Source organism: Bidens hawaiensis, unplaced genomic scaffold (genome assembly GCF_021521415.1).
Source record: "Bidens hawaiensis isolate Kalapana, Puna unplaced genomic scaffold, B.hawaiensis_p1.1 tig00038075_1, whole genome shotgun sequence".
In the NCBI taxonomy this organism is placed as follows: domain Eukaryota; kingdom Viridiplantae; phylum Streptophyta; class Magnoliopsida; order Asterales; family Asteraceae; genus Bidens; species Bidens hawaiensis.
Window position 1 is genome coordinate 61,816 of NW_027496668.1, and position 9,097 is coordinate 70,912.

A 9,097-nucleotide genomic window follows, 5' to 3' on the forward strand; every position below is an offset into this window, starting at 1 on the left:
AAACTCTCAACGCAGCTGAAATAACCAATTTAGCTCAATTTAACATTACATATACTATTAAAACTGATGGTGGGGTATGTACAACACTACAACATCCCCTATAACTTTATCCGTGCCACATGCATTTGACTTCAGGCACCCCCTCGGCCCGTCCCTTCTCTAGAGTTGATCAACGAAACCGGTTCCTGGAACCGAACCGGTGGATCCGAACCGGACCCGAACCGGTTCCTACCCTTTTTTTGTAGGAACCGGACCCGATCTGATTCAACCCGATGATCCGTGACCGGTTCTTGCATTTCTGAGTGGGGGTGGGTAGGAACCGGAACCGGTTCTGGAACCGAACCATCCGGAACCGGTTAGGAACCGGTTCTAGCCGTTTGATCGATTATAGCCGTTGGAAATCGTTTTTTTTGGCCTTTTTTGACCGTTGGGGTCAAAAATAGCCGTTTTTTTGACTCCCCCAAGCACCCCACTACTAGTATAAATAGGTATTTGGTGTCATGGGTTCATCACAACACTCAAAACGCAAACCCGAACGCAAAAAAATACAAAAAAACGCTATTACAACGTTTTGAGTTCTCTAATCTCTTGTTTTCTCTTCTTCTATATTCATATTTGTTGTTATGGCTGCCTCACAATCATCGGTTGGTCAAGGTTCCAAAGCCGAACCAAGTTTCGTTCGTATTGTACCTCATAATCGTAATCAAGAGATTTGGTGCAATTGGGATTTGGTTGAATTGAGTGACCATTCATTGAAGGCTCGGTGCAAGTTTTGTGGGGTTTATTTAAACCTACTTTCGAATTCAAATTTGAAGAAACACATCGAAAAACCGTATTGCAAGGCGTTGAAAAAGAACGTCGATTCGCAACAAACGCAAATGGATAGTGAAGGCGGAATATTTACATACCAAATTGATCGAGTTCAAGATCGTATGGCGAAGTTTGTGATTCAAGAAGCTTTGCCGTTTTGCCACTTCGACAACCCTCGCTTAACCGCCATGATTCGAGATACGCTTCAACCACAATACACTCACGTAAGTCGTCATACTCTTAAACGTTATAGTTTAAAATTGTGGAAGAAGGCCAAAGAGGTACTAATTGCATATTTTGAAAATATAAATACGGGAATAAACTTAACTAGTGATGTTTGGTCGGCTCCACATGGTCTACCCGAATCTTATCTTTGTGTCACCGCTCATTGGGTAGACCCGTCATCGTGGGAAATGATGAAACGCACCATTGCTTTCGAACTCTTTGAGTATCCACATACGGGAGATAATTTGTTTGAAATTTTAGATTATGTTATAAAAACTTATAAACTAGAAAATAAAATATTTTCAATGGCATTTGATAACGCGTCGAATAATACATCGGCGGTTGATAAATTAAAATTAAAATATACGCCGATTTGCAATGGTGTATTTTTTCACTCAAGGTGTGTTGCACATATAATTAATTTAATCGTGCAAGACGGACTTGCTTCGGATGAGGTTACATCGGTTATAAACGATTTTAGACTAATGATACATGAAGTTTTTAAGAAAAGTAAAAAAAAAAACAAATGGAATATAGAAAATTTTGTAAAGATACGGGAAGAAAAGCTTTGGGAGCTAATTGGGATGTACCTCATCGATGGAATTCCACTTGCATAATGTTTCAAAGTGCTTTGGAACAAAGAGAAACTTTACAAATGTTTCATTCTAGTCTTGCCGAGAATGATTTGGCAATCCCCTTTTCAAATGAGAAATGGGAAATTATCAATGACTTATCGACTTTTCTTGAAGTTTTTAAAACATCAACTACGAAACTATCGGGAACGTATTATCCGACAAGTCCCTTGGTTCTTTCGGAGTTATTTTTAATGGTTAACAATCTTAAAGAATTTGAATATAAAAGTCCAATGTTTTCAAACATCATATTACCAATGAAGTTTAAATTAAAAAAAATACTTTCTTGAATTGCCACCGGTTTTTACTTGCGCCACCGCTTTAAACCCAATGTTAAATGTTACGGGGGTTGAATGTGTGATAGACGAAATTTTTTCAGCCTTAGATATGCATGAAGTTGACCCAAACTTTTCAACAGAGACAAAAAATTATTTTAACTTGAATTTTAAATTTATGTATGACTTTTATTTAAATAAATATGGGTCAAACATGCACATGCCTATGCCGGGGGGGTCTTCATCAAGTTCAAGTGCTACTAGAGTACGAGATCCCATGATTAGCCTTATGAACACCGTTCGCAACGTAACGGCTAAAAAACAAAGGGGTAACACCCCTTCAAGCGAACTAGGAGGGTATAGTGCAAATGATTACTCTACCGGTTTATCCGAAGAGGAATATGGCACTTTTGATGTTTTGGCTTGGTGGAAGGTAAAGGAAACCGAGTTTCCGATTATTGCCACCATGGCCCGTGATTTACTAACCGTCCAAGCTTCTATGGTAGCTTCGGAATCCGCTTTTTCTCTTAGTGGCAGGGTAATATCGGTGAGAAGAACAAGACTAAATTCGGAGTCGGTGGAGATGTGCATTTGCTTAAAGGATCACTTGGACTCAATCGATCGTATTCAACACGTAACCACTCTCGAAGATGAAACACCACTTGATGTTCGAGTGCACGACGAACAAGAAGGCATTTCTACAAGTAATTCCGAGGAAGAAGTCGCCGCTCAATAATTACGACGAACAAGAAGGCTTTTCTAGAAATAATATGTCACAACTTTATATTTATAAGTTTAATGTTTTGTTAGTTTGTTTTTGAAGATTTTAAAACATGTAACCTTTTTTTTTGAACTTCTTAAAGTAAATAAAATGAATTTTATGTTAATTGTTTTTTTTATTTTTCATGTTATACAAATACGAATCGTAGTTTAGAATCCAAATCGCAAACGAAAAACGAAAAAAAAAAATTTTACACTGTAACCGGTTACAGTACAGGAACCGGGTTAGGAACCGGTAAGAACCGGTTAGATAGGTTAGGGGTCCGAGGGTGGGAGAACCGGTTCGGTTCCCTAACCGGTTTGAGCCTGGAACCGGTTTAAAATGGGGTTTTGAATATAGGAACCGGTTAGGAACCGGTTCCGGTTCCTAGTCCCAAACCGTTTTGAACATCTCTACCCTTCTCCATGGTTTTTGATTTGCTTTTTTTTTCATTTTCTTTTTAATTTATTTTCTTCTTTTATTTTTTGCATTTTCTTTTTGATTTGTTAATTTATTTATAATTAGATAAGCTTTTGTTTTCATTTCTTTTTGTTTTTTATGTATCATGTGTTTAATTTTTTTTTTCTTGTAAGTTAAATATAATTTATATATTGTTGTGACATTTGGTCAGTTTTTGCTCTATTTTGATACAAAATTTATTCAACACTTTTGTCTATTTATTATATTTAATAAGAAAAAGAGCAACAGGAATTGAATTCTGGATTCCCTTCAACGAAATTTGGTAGCAAAGGATGAGTTGGATAGTCGACTAAAACATCTGTTCACAAGTTAGCTGGTATATTAAATCCAAGAGATATTAAATTGATTGGCAATTCGTTTACAATATTATCTAATATAAATTAATAGATATAATATCCTTAATAGTTTTCTGAGTAAACATGATTGCCATATCGTTAGATTTTGCCAACCAGGATGCAGTATTTGTGTCAAGAAGGCTACAGCCAACGCGTTAGCAAAAACGCAATGACATTATGACAAAAAAGGTTAACTGAGTAAATTTGACTAGATTCGATAAATAAAATTTGGGTAGCAAACAATCACACAAAGTGTTGCATGCGTCGTGTCGTGTCAATCTATAGAGTCAATTTATAAAGTCTTTTAGATGAATATATATATATTTACACACGTATATATGCTAGTTTTTATCCCCCGTATTACAGGGGTTGTTTTATATTATTTGTTTATAATATTTATTTGTTTTTTGAATTTTTATCATTTTTATTGTATGAAAGTTAATAATATACTTATGATTTGATGATAAATTGTTTCACAAACAAATGAGATTTTATAACCACGTTTAAAAGCTATATGGGTTTGATGAGACCCAAGACTCGTTTATTTTTTTACTATAAAATTGGTTTTTTAATTATAAATAATATATATCTTTTTTTAAATAAATCATATTTTAATTTTAGTATATTCCTACTTTATAAGGTTTTATATCAAATATTTGGTGAGATTCGTTTTTAATTTAATGAGATGTTTTAAACCGTTTAAGAAATATTTGGGTTTGATGAGACCCATACCCGTGAATTCGAGTCAAATGCATGAGAAACATCAATTTAAAAATCAAGCAAATCTGGTGACTCCAAAAAAGGGGAAGCGACCACATCGCGACACTTAGGATGTTTATGCTTTCATTTATATATATTATAGATAACCGAAAATGAAAACCGTTTACTAAGAATAGCCCATTTACTTATTAATAAGCTTCACTTTAACAGAATCTAATGCAAGAATTCATATTATACTAATAACAGACTTCATATGTTGCAATCTCTTCAAATATGAGTTGATATAGTTAGATTGGGTGATAGTTATATTGTTTGAAAATCGAAAAATAGTGCACTTTATATATTATACAAGTCAATACGAAAACATAATTAATAATAATCATCACATATATATACAAAACATATATGAGAAAGGATAATGTAATAACAAGTAATTGTTGGAGTTAATTCCCGAATCGAGTTTTGGGTCGGGAAGGTGGGGCCGGTTTGAGCTAATGGATCGATCTCATTAATTATTTAATTATTGCAGTTAGAGATAATTATCTATTTTATTTATTAGATAGAGATGGAATTTTATTTAATAGATAAATAGGAGTTTGTGTTTTACTCTAATTGTAATCGAGCCTCTGTATAACCCCAAAGAATTCATGTAAGGGTTAAGAGAGAATTGATCAAGTTTTGAGTTATTTTCTTGATTAATAAAATCGGTGAGTTGTGCCAAATATATTCTGTTTAATTCGATTCGGGCCATTAATTGGCATCAAAGCAAGGATTGAATAACCCCAAGATCGTAGGAGAAGCAAACCAAGAACAAACGGGTTTGTGTTCGAGTGGCGAGACGAGGGTTGCGGATTGAACAGAAGGTATTTGTTCGGGTTTGTGTGGTTCCAGCAGGTTTCGCAGGATCCTGTTCAAGCACGGCAAGCGCGGGATTTGTTGTTCAAGAACTAGTGTTTGGTTCTACGGCGGGCGAAGGACTGTTCGGCGGCGAGAATTAATTTGTGAGTTTTGTAGCAGGCGAGCGAACGCCTTCTGTGGTTCTTTTTGTGTTTTTGTGATTAAAGATTTAAAACAAAGAAATCACAAAAGTCAAAACTCAATATTCTTTTTGAAAAGGTCTTGTTTACGAAGGAAGAAAAATAAACAGGGTATTATTTGTAAAGCAACTGAAGTTGCCTTGAAGCAAGTTGTTTTTTTTTTTCAAGAAGGTATTCGTGATTGGGGTGTTGCGAGCGAACGGGTTTGGTTCTGAAAAGTTGTTCAGGACTGATTTGTTTGTGTTTGTTCCAACGGACTGGAGCAAGGGAGTTCGACAACGTTAAAAGTTTACCAACGGAAGAGAAAAAAGACGTCAATGGCAGATGCCGAAGAAAGACCGATAATCCCACCCAAAGCAAACGGGGGGATATCAGTGCAGGTTACAAAGCTGAACGGAACAAATTACATCACATGGGCGATTGTGGTGGAAGCGATTTTGGACGATCAAGGATTATGGGAAGTCGTTCAACCAGAAGAGGGCGTGGCTATTGATGCGAAGAAGAATAAGACGGCATGGTCGTTTTTGTTCCAAGTTATGGAATGTAATATTCTTCTTCAGGTTGCTCAATACAAGAATGCTCGAGAAATATGGGCGGCTTTAAAGACACAGTTTGTTGGGGCTGAGCGAGTCCAAAAGGCTCGACTCCTAACATTGAAAAGTGAATTTGAGAAACTCAAGATAGCGGAAGACGAGACTGTTGATCAGTTTGCGGGAAAAACAACCGGTATGGTTTCAAAGGCAACGGGTCTTGGTCACGTATTCGAGCAAGATGTTTTGGTGAAAAAGTTACTCGACGCGGTTCCAGACAAATACTTCAATCTGGTATCTTCAATCGAGCAAACGGTTGATCTCGATAGTATGAGGTTTGAAGATGTTGTAGGAAGCCTTAAGGCGTTTGAGGAACGTTTACGAGGAAGAGAGCGCGTTGCTTCGGAGTCTCAAAGTCAGTTACTTTTCAATCGATCAGAAGGTAGTTACAAAGGTAAATCGTATGATCAGTCCGGTAACCGAGGTAAAGGTGGGTCGAGTTCATGGGAACATGGAAGAGGCCGAGATACCGGAGGATAAGGATCGTACCAAACCGAAGGACGGGTAAGAGAAAGGAAAGACCGCTCCCAGATTAAATGTTTTCGTTGTGACGAGATGGGACACTTTGCGTCCTCGTGTCCGGAACGAAGACGAGAAAATCAGGAAGCAAATCTCACTAAAACGAATGAACCAGTCGATCGTGATCTGGCAGGTTATTTAAATCTTCATGAGACGGTTTACTTAAACGAAGAACGAGTTAATCCGAAAAGGCTTGAAGCCGAGAGAGTGGAAAAGGATACTTGGTATCTCGACAACGGAGTGTCGAATCACATGACAGGTAACCAGTCGTATTTTTCCGAACTTAACAAAAATATAACAAGTAAGGTAAAATTCGGGGACGGGTCGTGTGTTGATATATGCGATAAAGGAAAGATTTTGTTAAAATCGAAAAGCGGAGGTGATTGGGTTTTATCCGATGTTTATTTTATACCAAGTTTGAAAGATAATATAATAAGTCTCGGTCAAGCAACGGAGAACGGGTGTAATGTTCATATGAAGAAAGATTATTTGCTCTTGTACGATGATGGGGGTAAACTTATGATGAAGGCGTTTCGAACGAGAAGCCGGTTATACACGATTAAATTAACCGTGGGAGTTCCGGGTTATGTTAAGAAATTCACGCCGATTCAAATTAAGTTAAGCGATTCGGGAACAAAAGAGGATCACGGAAAACTATTGTTCGCTCGATTAGATGACAAGAATCGCAACAAAAGGAGCGGTTATGCGAGTTCATGCGGCTGAGGGAATGGTCGGGGACAAGGTCATAAAGGATAGGGGTGCAAACGAGCCGAGCCGAGCCCGAGCTCGACCAGGCTCGAGCTCGGCTCGTTTAACTTACACAGAGCTCGAGCTTGAGCTCGGCTCGTTTCGAGCTCTATTTCCAAAGCTCGAGCTCGGCTCGTGAGTGGATTTTCAAGCTCGAGCCCGGCTCGGGCTCGGCTCGTTTACCATTTATTTGTTATTTTTTAAATAATATAATTATTTTTATATATTATTATCTATTATAATTTTCTGTATAAAATTATATATATATATATATATATTATTTAGTTATTTTTATTTATTTTTTATAAAAATATATATTAACAATATATATATTAATTAATAATTATTAAATACATAACTTAAAAAATTATATAAATGGCAGACTCGTTTAGGCTCGCGAGCCGGCTCGTGCTCGATTAAGCTCGGCTCGTTCGAGCTTTTTAACGAGCCGATCCCGAGTAGCTCGCGAGCAGCTCGGCTCGTTTGCACCCCTAATAAAGGAGGTCGAGTTCGGGAGAGCCGAAAGAACAAAGTCATGGATTAAGAGAAGTTTCAAGAAGTGAAGACCAAGATGATGAGGACCAATATGGTTGAGAAAGCCGAGAAGGTCAAGATCGTGGGTCAACTTAAACAGAACAAAAGAGACATGTTCGAGGTTAAAGGTCCGCCTATTCCGGTTCGGAAATTAAGGGGGTGATTGTTGGAGTTAATTCCCGAACCGAGTTATGGGTCGGGAAGGTGGGGCCGGTTCGATCTCATGGATCGATCTCATTAATTATTTAAGTATTGCAGTTAGAGATAATGATCTATTTTATTTATTAGATAGTGATGGAATTTTATTTAATAGATAAATAGGAGTTTGTGTTTTACTTTAATTGTAATCGAGCCTCTATATAACCCCAAAGAATTCATGTAAGGGTTAAGAGAGAATTGATCAAGTTTTGAGTTATTTTCTTGATTAATAAAATTGGTGAGTTGTGCCAAATATATTCTCGTGTTTAATTCGATCCGGGCCATAAGTAATTAAATGCATTGACTAAAAAATAGTTGAGCTTGGGTTGGAAATCTGCTTTATTTAAACTCGACTGGATTAAAGCTTCTCACAAGCCGATATCAAGGCTCTCATGAGCAACTCAACTCATTTACATTTTGTTTTTCATGCTAGATTGTTGGTTAATAGTTGAATTTAAATATATTAAAATTTTAAAATAAATCAACGGTTAATGGACAATTACTAGGTCCAAAGTAATGAAATAATTAAGATAGTGTTTTGTACACATGCATAACATGTGAAATAGGAGGAACCGTTGTGAAGGTGGTGACAAGACAATAAAATGGTAATGATCTATTTCATTATACTGTTCATTTGATTCCCGATAGTTTCATACCAAATAGACACTAAGGATTTAGGTTAATCTACTATAAATCAACTATAAACTGAAGTCTACGTTGACACTCGCAGTCTAAATATCTAATATCAAACTTTGGATTGTTAAATGAAATGGGCATGGGCATGGGCATGGGCATGGGCCTGGAATTTATGACAAAGTTGTAGCGTAGGATTGGAAATGCATTTAACAAAAACCCAATTGATGGCCCATTCCAGAAGAGCATATTTTTGCTCAGATTTTTATTTACGAAGGTGCATCAATTAATACTTGAATTATATATTTTTTAACAGTGTGTGGAATTACTCTTAATATTCAAGTGAGATTTTCTAAGACGAGATGTCATCTGTTCATTATGGAATACCTCAATAAGTCAGGTTTCAAACATGATACCATAGAAATTTTAAGTCTTAGCTATCACCCACGTGCCATTAAACCGGAATATGAATTAATAAAACCCGCCGCTAGAATATAACGTAGCAAATAATCTAATAACTAATATTACAAATTATCAAATAATAAGGTCAAATTTAGAGAAAAGTTAAGCAGAAATTCCCACATTATTGAGGATTGTTTTAG